Source organism: Athene cunicularia, assembly GCF_003259725.1.
Source record: "Athene cunicularia isolate RWA chromosome 2 unlocalized genomic scaffold, athCun1 chr2_part1, whole genome shotgun sequence".
Taxonomy (NCBI): Eukaryota; Metazoa; Chordata; class Aves; order Strigiformes; family Strigidae; genus Athene; species Athene cunicularia.
In genome coordinates this window covers 95,182,610-95,200,068 of record NW_020799095.1, presented here as the reverse complement: position 1 = coordinate 95,200,068, position 17,459 = coordinate 95,182,610, and the positions used below count along the sequence as shown (strand labels likewise).

Sequence of the window (17,459 nt, the reverse complement as noted above, 5' to 3'; positions counted from 1 at the left end):
GGGGGGGGGGGAAGAAAACTTTTAGTTTCATTAACACACGTTGAGCTGTTTATTAATAAAACACATTAAGGTAAATAAAGCAGGGGAAAATTACTTTTAATAGTATTAAGAGTTTTCATTATAAGCTAGAAAATTTCCACTGATACAATTTAAAGACACAATTTAAACTGATGAACAGACACTGTGTCTTGCATACATACATGCACTCTCTGCACCCCCACGGTAGAAGTCAGTTGGAAAAATGCTGAATGTACCTCCCTCAGGAAGGTTGCAATATCAGACAGGAAAGGGTAGAATTTGCCTGCTTTTTGATAGAGACAACAAGCTGAACAATATTTGTAGTTTTCAGAATAAGGAGGAGTAGACACAGAAAAGAATTCATTGACAAACTTGCTAAAATACATAATATTGTTTCTTCCCTTTTTATTCTCTTAGGGCTCTCAGCTGACGAATCTTCCACTATCTCCTGCAATGGAGTAAGCTCAGTGTCAGTTCTGCTTCTGTCTCGATGAGCAGAGGCTTTTATCTCCTTTATTCTCCTTTTTAACATTTCACTGTTCTGCTCTGCTTCCAGGAACATATCCTCTTTCTTCACTCATTCTATCAGTTACGTTAAAGGCTAATATCCTTTTTATATATATCTTGTATACCAAAGATATATTAAGCCAGTGCAATTTTTATTTGATTCCATTAAAGTTTGTAAGCACTTTTCAGGCACTGAGGTACTCAGAACAGGATAGGAACAGAGCATTAGGTCATCCAGGCCAAAAAAAGGGGGTTGTATAATCAATTTCACATCAAAGATTTTCAAAAAGAATTTATTTTCTTTTCTGTGCTTTTTCAAGGTGTAGAATAAAATACTCCTGGTATAGTCCAACAAATCCCATCAGATTTGCAAATTTTACTCTTTTTTTTTGTTTTTTTTTTTTTTCCTAATGGAATCATATTTTAAGAGAGTCACAAAAAAAAAATCCTAAAAATAAAATGCCTTTTCTAGCTATTAGCAATGAATCCTCCAAAAATTATTGACAGTAAAGCTATTTTTTAAGGATAGGAGTTATTTTAGACTCCTCTGATATTCCTGTATTCTAACATAACATCAGAGAATAGTTTTGGGTTAAAAAAAAAAAAAAAAAGTCTAAATTGTATAGTATCCAGGACCTATGTCTTGACAGTCTTCATAGTCAGGTTAAGTTTTCTTTCTATGATATTTCAGAGCATAAATTTTGACCATTACTTTTATGCTTATCCATAAAATAAAATTCCACTTGCTCTTTTCATCTTGCTACTTGGTAAGTGTAGCATATCTCTTCCTGTAAAATAGGGGGGGAAATACTGTTTATACTTCCATTATCATTCAACATAGTCCTTACCTCAAATCGAATTGATCTTGGGACATTCTTATTAATTATAAATTCTCTTTTGACTAAAACTCCATTAATCAGAAAGTCAGGAACACCACTAGAATTTGTGTTGCCTTTCTAAAAGTCATTGTTCAGTTCATACTGTGTTGTTTGGTGGGTTTAGTACATAACTCTGTAGGAAATAACCTTTGAAAAGTTCCTAACTATTATTTGGTGCCTTGAACATCCACATATACTTCTGGTAAAATGCTGACCTTTTAAACCATTTTTTTCTTTGGTCCTTAAATTCTGGTCATTCTTCAGGCGTATTTCATTATTTAGAGGGGAAAAATAGGGTTTTTTAAGAAAGAAAAAAACAAAAACAAAAAAACCCGCAAACATTGCCAGCAGTGGAAAATTGGATTAACAATTCAATATGGCTGAAGACCTTAAAGTAACTCCCCAAATTCATCTGATATTATTTCATCTAAATGTTATCATTAGTCGATAAGATTAATTATCTTCAGGACTAATACTCTTGATAGAAGCAAGCCAGACACCCAGTTTTCCTTGATACTGGCAAAATATTTTGCTATTTTTGCATATTTTCTGTTCCTTTTTTTTTAAAAAAAAAAAAAAAAACAAACAAAACACAAAAAAAACACACTCTTATTTATTTATTTTCCAACCAGTTTTTACCTTACTACAGCAAGATTTTTGCTTTTACTAGCCTACATTTAATTCTTTCTCACTGAGAAACTGAGGCATTGAGGGTCCCTCCCCACTTTTTTTCCCATTTTTCATTTAAAAACTGCATTTCACTTTGCACCTAAGACTGATAAACTTACTCACTGTCAGTTCTGTCCCCATCACTGTAACTCATCTGCAATAAAAGTTTATTGGATCTTTATCCAAGTTTTTTACTTCTCTTTAATCTTTGTGTGTCATTATCCCCTCATTATCTGTGTGAGCCTCTGTTGCTTTGTTCAATATTATCTCTCAATCTGATCTCTCAGTACAGATTTCTTTTGATACTTTATTTCATAGAAACCTATTGTAAAAAATAAATTGTGCTGTATTATATTGTTGAGTCAGAGTCCCTGTGAGTCATTCAGACGGTAATTTTGCCTATTTCAAGAGCGCTTATGTACTTTGTAGCCTTAGCTTTTTTATCTCCAACTAAGCAGGTAACCTCAGTACTTTATGTATTACTGGAATGTTAAAATGCACAATCAAACTCAACATTCTTCAACTATATCACCTACTTTCTCTTTCACTGAAAGAAGCTACTTAAACCAAGAAGGAAGTGGAGGACAGAGGCAGAAATAGGAGTAGTTCACACCAAAAGTAAATGCTGGCTAGGATGACTTTAACGGGGTAGGAATCATGGTGTGCGGTAAGTAACAAGAAGTGAGAGAAACTTGTGTTTAAAATGTGATTTGCTTTTCACGCAGTTATTAGGAATGAAAGAGGTTAGACATGGGGTCAGACCTGTGTTGGAAAGTAGCACCAAGTGTGCTGGGCCAGGGGCCTCTCAGTGCAGAGGAGACATGCACGGGATGAATTGCCTCCTGGTCTGTGCACACTGCATAGAGCACAGCTCTGGAAACCAGCAGTCAGGTCCTCTGCATGTTTCAATTTTCTCCTCAGCTTTAAAAGTCAGATTTAGCTGAAAACTATAGATATATCCAGTCTAACTCACTTAAAGTTGTTCAGAAATATTACTTCTAGTATTGTTTTTTCTCCTTTCAAACTGAAACCTGTGGGAGTTGTGGAAATTAAATGCAAGAGCCCCATGTCTGGTAGAAAGCAGCAGAGTACTCTGTTAAGTATTAATTACTCTCTCAGTTGTTAAAAAAGAATATTAAAAACACCAAAGGTTGGGCTGTGACATTAACACAGTGTATTTCATGGTCAAAGTAGTTTCTCCAGAGCAAAGGATGTAAGAGAATGGATTAAAAAAATTCTAGAAGTTACTGTTATCAGACCTTGATGATGAAGTGGAATGACCCGTATTTCTGTGCTTCTTTTAAATAAGAATTTCCTGAATAAATTTTCAGAATAAAGAAACAATATAACAAAATAAAGTTTTTAAAAAAACAAACCAACATCAAACTAAATGAAACTTGAAAATATATTATGGGTAAAATTGACTTTCTACTAATTTTGTAACATTATCTGTATTCATTCTCTTAAATAAAAACAACTATATGATAATCAGTTTGGCCTTGGAAACTCACCTATAAAAATTAGGGACTTCTGGTGTTTAGTTGTCAAAATATGACCAGAACTATTTCTGTCATGACTGTTTTAGTAACTATTATGACTATATGTATTGGTAAGTTATATGTCTCTATATATTTAGCTAGTGACTCACAGAGAAGAGAAACAAACATGGATTGTATTCCCCATCCCTCACTGTATTAATTAGAAGGAGTGGGTAAGTTTTTGCCAGGAATTAATATTTTAAGAAAATCTTAGGATAGGACATAGGACACCGGCATATTTTATGTGAAATTGATGCGTAAGACGTTGGGTACTTCTTTCAAAGTTTATCACTTCACAATGACTCATGAAACTTTGTAGTGAAGAAAGCACATCAAAATCCATTGAAATGAGTAGATACTTTTCACATCACTTCTTGGCCTTGGACCTGGCCATCAGCATTCTTGCTTTGTATACATTTCCTTTCCTTTATCAAGCTTGAGAGCATTCTCTGGTTCCTACACAGCTGAGAGGATAATTTCAATGCATATAAACATATGAATATGCATGAGCTCTCAGAGGCCATGATTCACTAAATCAGATTGTTTAAATTTGCCCCCAAAATAAGTTCTTACAAAAGAAATTACTGAAATATGCTTCTATGGATATCTCACTTCTTTAAAGCAAGCTTCATCTAGATAATTCCTCTTCTTTCAGCAGTCTGCCAGAGTTTCTGACTTCAATTCATTGCAAGCCAGCCAAAACTGGGAAGTCCATAAAGTTGCCATAGTAACTAAATGGACAAAGACTTAATTCACTAGTTTATATAAGCCAGAACTCATATCCTGCAGACAGTAATGGTCTTAAAATATTTAGGTCTATCAAGTCCACTGTTAATGGATTATATATATATTTAATAAATAGGTGTCAGTTCCTTAGTTAGTGAAAAATGGGCTTTGATTGCCCCATGCTGTCTCAGTAGTTGTATGTTGGATAGTAATCCGATCAAAAAGTCAAAGGGAATGAAAGGAACAAGAAACCAGGGTATGGTTTACAGCAGCATTTTCCATGTTACAAGAGGTTATGAGTTATTAACTTATTAAGAGTTTATTTCAAAAAAGTTCCCCAAACTGAGCTGTTAAACTCCACAAAAGCTGTGTGGATTTGACAGTAACAGAGAACAGCACACTGAATTTTGCAATCTAGTGAAAACAGTGAGACTGGAGTCGATTGTTATTACTCCCACTCCACAGATATAATCTGCAGTGACACTGCTCACGTAACAAGACAGACGTGAAAAAACAAGACTGAAGGAGAAGTCTCTTGAAGAATGTGTTATGAATTGCATCATTTCATCATGGGCAGCATGATTTACTTAGGGACACTGCATTCTTTTGTATTAAAACAAGAGTGTGACATAGTCAACTGTCATGCTGAGTGGTGCCAAGATGGATGTGACAAAATTAAGTAATAAAAAAAAATATTTATTAGCTTAGTTCAGACAATTCCCTGCTTCTCAGCATTTTGATCACGAACTGAATATCTTTTAGTTCAAATAGATTTGAGATCACCCACTAACTCTGAGAACAATAACAGTTTTCTTTTTCTGTCTGCTTACTTTTGCTCTCCTTCCCACATCTTCTGCTTTATGCAACATTTAGCAATTGGGCAGATTAGAATCATAAACCAGTCCTGCTGCACTGCAACTTTCCTAAATAGCACTGGTAAATATTAAAAATATCATAAACATTGTTTGGGAACTTTGCACTAGTAAATGCATAGGGACATTTTAATCATTGAATCTACCCTTAACTTCAGTATCTTAGAGAACCAATTCTATATAATTTAATTCCCTAGATTAATGAATTTTGTAGCTCTTTTTCATGAGATTCCTGAGTACATCAGTTATTCATTTTAATCCTGCAAGTTTGAAAAGAACAGCCCAGATGGGAATTGCCATCACATCTTTATTGTATTTTACATTGCTTTATTTCATTCTTTTCTTGCATTTTAATTCTAGTCCCAGCTTTCAGCAGGATGTTGAACCTGTAAGTGTCCCCTGCACATTTAATTCAAAGAGCAGACTGACACCTATATTTCTCCCTGGGTGGAATTCCACTGCTCATCATGCTATCAGACTTTATCACTAGATTTACATTTTGTGTCATGCCAGCTATCTTATATCATTCCAGGTGGTTTGGGCCCTTTTATAAATTCTTGCCCAGGACTTATAAATAGTGGATAAATGGCATGAGAGGCAACAGGATGTGGAAAACTCTTCTGAGAAATAAGAAAAATGTTAACAAAAGTGAAAGAAAACAGGGAACAGTTAGATAGAGCATGATTGTAAATTTCTTTTGTTGTCCCATATAATAATAGAAGAGTTGGAGTTTTTTATGATGTTAGGTAAGTTTTGCTTTGTCTAGGAAGTTCTCATGAGCTAGTGAGATAACATAGGCCTCTGCCTTAAAGTTAAGCTTCCTCTGATCTTCCTTCTCCCACTTCTGTTCAGCACAATTTGACTTTTTAGAGGTCTCTTATGGAAACTGTTGTTTTTTTGTTTTTTTTTTTTACTAGAAGATATCCTGTAATTCAGGACTTCTGATATAAAACTAGTTTTTATGGGGGGTTTTTGGTTCACCTTTCCCCCCCCCCCCCCCCCCCCCAAACAGTAAGTGCTAATTTTAAAGAAAATATCTGTCCTCTGGACACTTAGAATGAAAAATCTACTCTGAAAATCAGTGCCTAAATCACAGAAACATATTTAACTGCTTTCACAAAGGGCATCATATGCCACTGTAATGAATGGAAGGGCATTTTCCCATGTAGGATATTTGCAAAATACTGAGATATTCTCTATTACATTTGGTTGAAACTTCATTCAGTAGTCCATCAAAATTTCACTAGTGCTTTGTTTAGAAAAAAACTAAGATTAAAGTATTAAGACAACTGGCTGAAAAATCATGTAGAGATAAACTGGGATTACTGCCTAGTCTCACGTTTTTGCTTTAGAAAAGGATGTACAAAAGAGCACCAAAAATATTTTAGTTCTGAGTTCTTGCTGTTATTACCAAAACTGTCATCCAGGAAAATAAATTCTGTACACTTCCACTCTCATTTTCATTCAAATTATTTTTGTGACCTTCTTGACCTCAACTGAAATATGACCCAAAATGTACATTGCTAATGCTGATTATGTTATTATGCTATTTCACCCTTGCAGCCATGCAGTAACAAAGAACTTGAAAAAGGGATAGGGTATTAGCATGGTGCTATGGAATCTTAAGAATGTCACAGACATAAAAAATTCCCTAGTGGATAGAAAGTATAATTTTCCTAACAAACAAATAAAAGTGTTTCAAGCTTTCTTAGTAGAACATGAAAATAATCTCTATAGAGAAACCAATAAATCTAATGTTTGAAAGAAATATTTTACCTTGAGGAAATGGTTGAACTCTGAGCTGTTTCAAAGTTGAAAAATTCCAAGCTGATCAAATTCTCTGAAAAGCTTCAAAGGAATATCTTTCTCTGTAAAAGAGAATCAGAACAACAACAACAACAACAACAACAACAACAAAAAACCCACCAAACCCTACACGTTAGCTCATACAAATCCATATAAAGAGGAAATAAATTCATATAAAGAGGAAAATGGTGCCATCTGTGGATGACACCACTTTTTTTTTTTTTTTTTTTTTTTTTTTTTTTTTTTTTTTTAATATTGATATCCAACTGTATGATGAAATATTTGCAGCTAGGATTAAATAGAGACCAAGCAAGCCTGTGAACAGGCAATCTTAAAGCAAAATATGATCTATTATCAGGATTCTTACAATTCAGTCTATTTGGATTTACAGCACCATCTTTGTGGAAACAGCAACTGATTCAGTATACAGGCCACATAATTCATCTGAAATGAAACCACTTCACCTTGAAGAGCACTTCCTCCACTGGCACTCAGTAGAATATTGTTCTGTATTAAAAATTCAGTTCTTTTTGTGCTAAATGGTAAATGAACTGTAAGAAGTCCCCTTTGTATCACCTCAGAGGACTACCTTGCTCTCCCGCAGTCATCTTAAAGGATAGTTTATAGTTTATAGCTTATAATTTAACATAAGTTTTTTCAGTATCACCATGACTTTAAGCTACCTTTTCCCTCTCTTCACCAGACACTTTTGCTGCCCCTGATCCAACTGCTCTTGTTTACTGTTTGAATGAGGAAATCGCATGCTATCGATTGAACAAACTAAAAAAAACAAACCAAAACAAAACAAAAACACAAAAAGTGGGTTTTTTTCCAGGTTAGTTCCTACTTGTACTATAGAGGAGAAGGTTTGAAGGGAGAAAATGCCGCATTAGGTAGGACAGTGGCTGGGATGCTTACAGCATGTTTATGGCATAATAAAAATAATACTGTTTCTTAAGACTAAGGTTAAACTCTTCATGTTCTAGAGCTTTTTCCTGTATAGTGTTCATTTTGCTGAGCATCTTAATGCAATAGCTAAGAACTACTTCCAACCTCACTACATCTAAATGCAAATGCTTATTCCTCTTTAGAATGCTTAGAAAATACCCCCAAAATAATGTTGGTGTTTTGGGTATTGTTTTTTTGTGTGTGTTTTGTTTTTTTGTTGTGTTTTTTTTCTTTTTTCTTTTTTTCTTTTTTCTTTTTTTTCTGTGCAGGAAAAAGAGAGATGAAAAGAAATGAAAGAAAATAAATATTTTGAGATAATGTCTTTTGATAAGATTTTATTATAAGATCCTGATACATAAATATCACAGATTGTTTCAATACAAAAACCAGTGCAAGACAGACCTTGGACCTTAATCACTTTAACCATGAGATAACCAAGATTCTGCCTGGCTTTCTCATTCTTTATAGAAACAAGTCTTTGACTGGGTTGAGTTTAATGAAGTAAACTGAACTCTGTTTTTCGTTTTCCAGTATTCATAATGCTTACTAACTCTCGTATTTCTCAATCTGTGACAAATAATATAAAATAATTATGTCTTTCTCTTGTAACCCTCTTGAAAGTTACAATTATAGCAGGAGAATCTTTTACCACATTTTGAGATAAATTTACCATTTGCTAATAATCCTAAGAAAAACCTCTAAACTAAATATATACACAGTTCCTGCATTTTTAGAAGTATTTCAGAAGTTCAATGTGTACAATAATTTCCAACACTAAAAAGGATGTTTTTCTAAAACACCTTTAGTATCACTAGTGGACTATTAGCTACAGCAGTGATCAAAAACCACCTTCAATTTATGTTTGCAAATTAAGGAGCTTGTATGTGATTTAACAAACATGCTATCTAACTGTTTCCTTTTTTATATATCTAGTTTATTTTTAAAATAAATTGTAAATAATGTTAAGCACACAGACCTTTATGCAAACTTACCAATATATATCTATAGCTAGCTACCTAATGAAGAAGTCCTGAAGATCTAAAGCTGTTGAGGTATGTCCTCTAAAAATCTCTAAGTCATTGTGACTTGAATGAAAACTTTTTTTTTTTTTTTTTTCCCCTGGTATTTTATGACCATTGTTTACAAACATGTCGGTGTTTAAAAATAAAAACAGTGGGGTTTGCATGTGAAAACCATACACTGAAGCATTTTATTTTTTCAAAACTTGAAAGGGGGTTCTTTGTTTTCTTTAAATTAATTTCCTCTCTGGAGATGGGGATATGATAAAACATATCTTTAGATTTGATTTTTTAACTAATTGTGAACTAATTTTGAATCAATTTTTAACTAACTCTTAACTTCATGAAGCAATACAGGGCAAGAATGAGAAGGCTGTGACTAATAAACCTCCTGTGATTTGTCAGCAGTGTAGCTGCAGCCTGCATGCCTGAGCTTTGTGACTGGCATCAGGGCTGAGCTGGCTCAGCACCCCCTAGTTATCTCCTTCCCTCAGCTGCGGGAAGCAGAAAGCCATCAGCAGCGGTTGAGGCTGTCACCTATAGTTCTCCCTTGCATCAAGCGATCAATGTATCTGACGGGCAAATACCTTACATTGTCTTTTACACAGATGAACTTGCTGCCACTTGACAGAGTTCCAACCTTTTACACCTATTAAGGAAGGAAACAATAATGCTGTCCTCTTCTCTCTAGAGTTTTCTATATGCTGCCTCTCACTGTGTCCTAAATGAATCACGAAATCAATTTGCAGCCTCTCTGCCTCAGTTAAATCAAACTTATTCACAGTTTCCACTGAGCAAAAAATATTCAGTGCTTCTCCACAGGTACCTACTGTCATTTTGACAAGATATATCAGTCTTTGCCAAAGTTACAATGTCCAAAATATTTGTCTTTTTTAATTTATTTAGCCTTACTTGCTACTTTTTTACTATTTTATTACATTATTAGTATTATTTGTGTGAATTTATTCTACTCCTAGAATCATTGCCTACTAAATAAGTTCTTTCAAGTGCAAGTTCTTTCACATCTGAGTTCATATTAATATCAGTGAAGATCAAGGCACATCTTGTTAAATATGTTAGTACTAATTTACCTTAAGGAGTAGAGCTCACAGTTCCTCTGTTAGATATGTTTTGGATTTTCGGTAGAGATAGATGATTCCAGTAAAGGTAATTAGACCAGAACAAATATGTTTCCTAGATTATCTAGTCTAAAACAGTGTTTGAAATTCTTATCAAACACACTATTTATCTTCTTCATACAAGTTATTTTGAATTATAAGCTTTATAAGCTTTTCTTTTTAGAAACCATCTGTCTCTAGATTGGACAATAGTAATATTATCCAAAGGAGGTGACATTTCTTCGTGTTTTCCAGTATATTAAAAAAAAAAGTCTACAGGAAATTTTTCCTCACACATTTTGAATCTGTACTTAACACAGCTAATTATGATAATATTTTTCCTCCATATGATTACTAGAATTTATGATTAATATGGTCATATCTTCTTAATACTATGATATCATACTGTCATATGTAAACCATAAATATTATGTCATAGTGTAGAAATAAAAGAAACGTGTTTCTTTCAGATGTGAAAAAGCATCAAAGTAAAACTGTTTTCTACATTCCCTCACTTTATAGTTTTCTGTGGTTTTGTCACATATATATTAAACTCACATTTTTCATGCATTACAGGCAAGTATGATTTCAGCCTTTACCTGACATCAATTCATCCTCCAATAGTTTCTGCTACATGAGCTTGTAGGTTCATCCCACTTCCCTTGTTTAGGTATAGCGAGCATTGCTCCAACATATTTAGATTAAAAAAAAAAAAAAAACCAAAACTTAACACAATTGCAAATTCCTAGAAATCTGAAGTTGCTCTCTGTATAAGGCCACTGAAATCCATCCAACAAGTTTCTTCAGATATCCTACTGAAGTAGTGTACTTTTTACTCTCTCTGATATTTATGATTAGTAAGACTCCAGAATACAGTCTATCATTTTTATGATACAACATTAGTTGCTGTGCTGCCTTGTTTTCATTTGAAACAAAATTAACTGAATCAGGTGATAGTAGCTCAGACTTAAGCAGTATTTCTCCACTTGGAAATCAGCTATTATTCTGGAGAGGCTATCTAGAAGAACAAAAACAAAACAAAACAAAACAAAAAAAAGGCGCACAACAAAAAACCCAATGGACAGAAAATCCATGATTTATGGTAACTTACGTTATTCATATCTTTGAATTATTTACAAATCCAGCTTGTATAATATATCTGGGAAATGTGATTATAAATCTATATTTCGGGTTTCTTTGAATGCTTCATACATGCAACAAATCCATGCTTGTAGACACAATATTTGGGAGTAAGTTCCTGCTTTAAATTTTCTTTTGTTCTGAGAGAATAGTTTCAGTTGTGGGAAACAAACAATAATAACTAGTGAGAAAACTTTTAAGAGATATCCTGGAGGTACATGGGAAAGGGAACCCAGGGGTATGTGAGTGGAGAAACTATTTGGGTACATGTGGGAGGACTCTACAAGGGACTCAGAGAGACCCCAGCGAACCCCACTGCCCCATCCCAGAGCGTGCACCACACGATGGGGATTGATACGCTGACCTGCCTCATCTTCCTCCTGGAGGGCACCATCTCGCCCTTGCAGGTCAGGGCAGTCATGTCACTTGTAAAAATTTCATATAGCTGTCATTAAAATGTTCAGGTAACAGTCCATTTAGTCTCCACACTGACAAGTTGGCCTTAACCTCTGACAGTCTCTGAGTCTGGGGGCTGTTTTCCTCTAATCTCTAAGTGGGAAAAAAAATCTTTCATAAGATGATCACTTAAAAAAAAAATAGCTGAGGTAAAGAATTGAGTAGAATAATATTACATGTAAGGCACCAGAAAATGGGTCTAATTTTATAACATTTACACACTCCTGAAAGTGCTCATATGAAAAGCTGAGAAATCAGCACAGTTTATATCTATGTGACATTTCCAAATGCTATTTATACATTTCATGGGTCAGTCTTTTATGAAAATAGCCATGTACACCAGCTATCTAATGATCTGGCATTTGAAACCAATTCAATTTATATGTTAAAATTGATGTTAGGGGAAAACCAATACACTTACCACATTTTCGTTCTGTAAGTCTGGTTGTCATCTTAGTTTGTCTGGAAATATCTTTTTATTTTCCAGGGGTACCTCATGGGATATTAAGTAGCATAAATCATTCTAGCTCATCTACCACAGGGAATTACTGTTAAGGGTAAATTTTAGTCCAGCCAATATATATCACAGTGATACATAAAAAGAGCACCAGCAATGCCCTTAATCTTTCCTGATGGCTATCTGCATCTCATGGAGAAAGACAGAGTGAGAGATCAGCTGTTTGAAGATGAATAGGGCAGTAATTGAAACTAGCACTGTTTTCCAATTTGTTAGTAAAGATAGGGTTTTATAGTTTTCACTGTACTGGCACACATCCTCCTCTCCTTTCATTCTTTCCCTCAAGTTTTCTGCAGGCTCCATGGGAAGCTGAGACACCTGGGAAAAGCATCATGAGCGTGACCCATTGCCGTGGCTCACGGACCCTTGGACAATGGTCTCCTTTTTTTGTGTTCTTCATCTGAATGATGAAAGAGAGAAGGGGTTTGCAACATTTAGAGAAAAAATCCTGTTTCATATCATCTCAAATGTCATGGATAACTCAAAAGGCAACAAAAATTAAGGACTACTAGTCTCTGTCCATCTTCTCAAAAATATGTGCAAAAGCATCAGGGTGCTAAGCAGCTTCTGTAGTGGTTTGCACATTCATAGTCCTCATGCCAATATGTAACACAGAACATGTATTTGTGTATGAACATATGTGCCTCTATGACAGTTTTCCGTACATTTCAAAAATATGCAGAGAATCTTTAGAGTATTTTGTATTATAAAAATTCTTACATGATGCTGTGTTATGATGGAATTTCTTAACAGTTTTCTTGAAATTTTCAGAGTGCTTCCAGTCATCCAAAATCACAGATTAATGATATAAGAACAATTCACATATTTTTGATTTTGGCTTCCATGTTTAGTAACTATGGGTAAAACTCCTGTGAAGCAAGTTCTGTACACTTGTGACCACATTCAGCGAACCACAATCTGTTTACAAAGCAATGTAAGACATATATCCTTGTTTTGTCTCCTGATTACTTCTGGTGTGGATATCTAGATCTCATTTAACAATTTCAAATGGTTAAAGAGACAATAATATAGTTTTCTTCGCAAAGTCTTTCGTTCCTGTTTTTTCCAACCAGTTTTGACAGATCACATTATCCCACTTATGAACTGCAGGAGGGAAAACTTTACCATGTTTCCATTAAATTATTCCCCACATATCCTCCAAGGTTGTCTAAAGGGAAAGAAGTGTGTAACCATAGTGTCTTTACCATTTGCCAAGCATTGTTTCTTTAAATCCCTTTTAATTTTTGTAATATTTGTATTTAAAGAGGACCCATCAGTTTGGCTACACCATCAGAATGCTAATGATGAAAAGTCACAACTCTTCTTTGTGCTGCATGAGAATAAGCACAGGGCTTTTAAATATTACTATAGAGTATATCAGGTATATATTATGATTATTGTATTATTACATTATTTATATAATAGTACAATATTCTGTTATATTATTCATTATTATATATTATGTATTTAAATATATAATATTGCTTAATACAGTTGTAAAAACAGTCTTAAACAGAAAAATGCCAAGCAAAATAAAACTTCAAGAACTGTAAATTTCTATTTTATTTAACCATGTTATTTACCATTGTCTGTCTTAAAGATTTGTAAAATACTGAAAGTTTACTGTGCAGAGAGATTTTATTCTGGTTAGATTTGAATCAGAACAAATGCATAAATACAGTTCTCAGTCACACTGAGTCCAGTTATTCTTTTGTTATTTATAATTTACTCTACTAGGATGTGTTTTGGCTTCCAAAATGTCATAATTCCATAATTCCAAGTAAAACAAAGATGTTAAGTGACAGCTTACACTGCCTCTAATGTAAAGAGATTGTCATCCACAAATTTAACATTGCATCAGAATTTATAAACTTTAGAGTTCTCCCTTAAGATATTTTTAGTAATCCGATTCCAGATATTACAGTTCTTTTAGTTCCAATATTATATTTGCAGACAAATTCTTTTACTGAGGTTTTACTTCTTTATTATTACTTTTTTTTTTTTTTTTTTTTTTTTTTTTTCCCCCCCCCCCCAACTGAATATCCTTTACGTTGTTGTCTGTTTGAATGTTTCTAATTTTGTTGTCTCAAAATAGTTTGTTTTAACAGGTAGGTCGGTGGCCTGAGAATGAGGAATTCTAATTTATTATCACCTTCCATTTACAAGGTCTTCACTATGTTTGACAAAAAGCCTAAGAGTAATATCCTGTTGCAAATATTGTTAACCGCTGCATCTTGTTAACAGCAGCAATTGCAATTCCTTTTATGCTACAGGCAATGCAGCTGTGGAAAGGAGACCTGGATCTGTGTATCCAAAGCACAATTATGTTCCCAGGCCTGTCCCATGTGGTCTTGTTGACACTGCTCCATCCTCAGCAACTTCCTCTGTAATGGTTATGTACCTTGTCTACTTTTCAGGGTCTGGAATGAAACCTTCCACAATACCTAGGATAGCCAGAAGGCTACCATGCACACTCTCTGTCTTCTCGATTCATTCATCTTTAGAAACAATTATTTTGCTGGGTTAAGAAGATTGAAAGGATCGATAAGCAAGACATTCTTTTACACCTTTCTTCCTTTAGCATCATATAGATGCAAAAGGGCTTGGGAATATAGTTGGGAATAATAGAGAAAATATTGAGGGACCATGGAGGAACTAATTTCTACTGACTGGAAGAATAATGGTTTTCACCTACAAAAGAATACAAAAATACCTTAATTCAGTATTATCTATTGAATTGTTAGATCTCTTGGCAAAATTACTTGTTTTAAGTTAAACTGATTTAATAAATAGCCAAGTCTTTCTGATTAAGCTAAGCAAGAAGCATCCAAGTATATTTATAGTCCATGTGATGCAAAGACTACACAATAGAAATTTCACCCCCAAAAGGTATAAAGTATCAAAAATAAAACAAAGCGTAATGATAAAAAAGCAGCAGGTAAACCATGGATATCATTAATATTTGCCTGCATACCGTATCATATATTGTTCTCTTATTTAAATATCAAAATGTGCTGATATTTTCTGATAGTTATTTCAGGTTGGTAATTGTAAAGCATTCTGAAACAGACAGGCAACATATTGAGTTACTTTTAAAAATATTCTACATTTTAGCAGTCCTGGATGTAAAATGTGCATTATAATTTCACAAATTTTAACCTAACACTAGGTTAAAATAGTTACATTTTTGTTCTAAAAATGCATGGTTTCCATAGTGGATTTGTAATGTTCTTTAATTTTAAGCTACTTTTCTTAGAGTATTTTGTTGGGAAGTCCCTCTTTCTTCCTCCCTTCTTTACCTAAAAATAATTCCAAGAATGGATTTTCATTGTCTACTACTTCTTACACCAATGTATTTTTCTATACTCTTTTTATGTAAGTGCTTGGTTCAACACTTCAAACAGAAAAATGCTGAACATAGAAATGTATCATTATAACTCCTGAGTCCAGAGATCAATTTTTTGCACCTTAGTGTAAATAAGTGCAAATTTATCCTGGTATAAATGAAAAGTAGGTTATCTGGAGCACATCTGCAACCACAAGTGATTCTAAATTACAATGTATTAAAAAATGTATATTCAAAAGCAATAAAATTCCTACCAGTTTCATACCAAAATAATTTGTAGAAACGAACAAGCTGATGGACATTCAGCATTTTGATGACCAATCAACAGCTATTAAATATCTCTGGGCTATATTCTACTGGCTGTTTCTTGACTACATCATATAATCGGAAAATTTAAACATGAAAAATAAATTGTAGCTATACCTTTTAATAGAAGGTTTACAAAAGAAACGTGAAATACAAATATTGTGATAGTATACATGCTGCATTGCTCTAAGTATTTTATTTATTAACAAATTGCCATTTTACACTTGAGATCCAACAAAAGTAAAGGCATCCCATTTTGGTGGTCTGAAAGATTTTGCTGTTGCTAGGTGTGGGATTATAAAGAAAAATGGGAACAGAAATGTGGATATAAAGTTAAGACAAAATCAAATCCAATAAATTATTATTGATACAGTAGAATGGATAATAGCAAGCCAGGGAGTATTTCTAAGTATTCCTGTAAAACAAAAGACTTTTCACTCTTTTTGATGTCACTCTGAGAAACTGTAAGCACATTTTAGTGACAATCACTTACATGAGTGTAGATGAAGTAATCGCAAACAGTCTGTCAGAGGTGGAGGTCTTGCAAAAACAGATTGATAAACAGCATGAAAATCTGAATATGCAAGATGAAAACAAAACATAGAATTTCCTCTGATAAATCTGACTCAGAAAGTTGGATTTACACAGCTATAGAAGTTAGTCGGTGGACTCTGAGGAAACAACAAAAGCAGAATTCTGCAAAAAGCAGAATGGCTTATGGGTTTGTCTCTGCATGTTGTGGTTTTTGCCTGGAGGTTTGCCCTGGAGACACACAGCTAAATGTTTTAAATTTGATTATTAAAGATAATAAAGAAAATAAATAAATAAATAAATAAATAAAAAGCTAAGTATCTTACCTGTGTAACCTCAGGGCCTTCTAGGTTTAAAGAAATGGGTATTGTAAAAGTTGAAGTAAGCATCTGATGCAGAGAAGTAGTTCTCTTTTACTTCGCTGTTCCTTGGAAAGCTTTAGGAGTTACAGCTTCCTGCCAGTATAAGTCATTTCTGCTTTTAGTTTTGAAAACTCACAGTATGACACTGCTTACTGCATGCTATTTTGGGTGCCCTGAGTAAAACTATGAACACAGGCACTTTTGTGCAAAACATCATAAGGCCTCTCTGATGTTCACTCAGAGTTCAGAATTAAAATGCAGAAGGCTCTAGCAAGCAAAATACAAGCTGAATTTTTTTCCTAGTGGAAAAATAAAGTACTCCCTGGCAAGTAACCAAGGTGGTGGGAAGGTAACTCATTTTGTGTGAGTATTTTGCAAGTGAAAGGGATATGTCCTCTGTTTAGAGATTAGTCAAGGAAACAAGTGATCAATTTAGAGTAGTCACAAAAGTTAGTCAAAGAGAGTTTCTAAAGTCTGGGGCTTGCCCTCCAGCCTTTTTTTTTTTTTTTTTTACCCAAATAGTTTAGTTCCAAGAATCAGAAAATCTCCACTCTGAGAGAAAAACACAGGCCCAAGATACTGGTTTATGTCCTTACATAGTTTGAGACACATGAAATTAATCCTTTTACTTTTCTTGCAACTGTCTACAGAAGTTAATTTTTGTCTACTAGCTAGTCCTAAATGGTAAAACAACAAATATGT

At 34.0% G+C, this 17,459-nt stretch overlaps 1 protein-coding gene across 5 annotated transcripts in view; it reads right to left on the bottom strand.

Annotated features, from left to right (window-relative positions):
* The window catches only part of CDH19 (cadherin 19), a 91,932-nt gene that overhangs the window by 48,154 nt on the left and 26,319 nt on the right, over positions 1 to 17,459 (bottom strand). For 3 of the 5 annotated variants that reach the window (XM_026842953.1, XM_026842959.1, XM_026842958.1), the window contains exons 1-2: positions 16,722 to 16,924; positions 6,985 to 7,076 (exon numbers count right to left, since the gene is read on the bottom strand). The gene's annotated coding sequence lies outside the window, so the exon portion shown is untranslated. Of the gene's footprint in view, positions 1 to 6,984; positions 7,077 to 16,721; positions 16,925 to 17,459 lie in introns of those variants that run through there. The other 2 variants (XM_026842954.1, XM_026842955.1) reach the window with 2 other exon arrangements.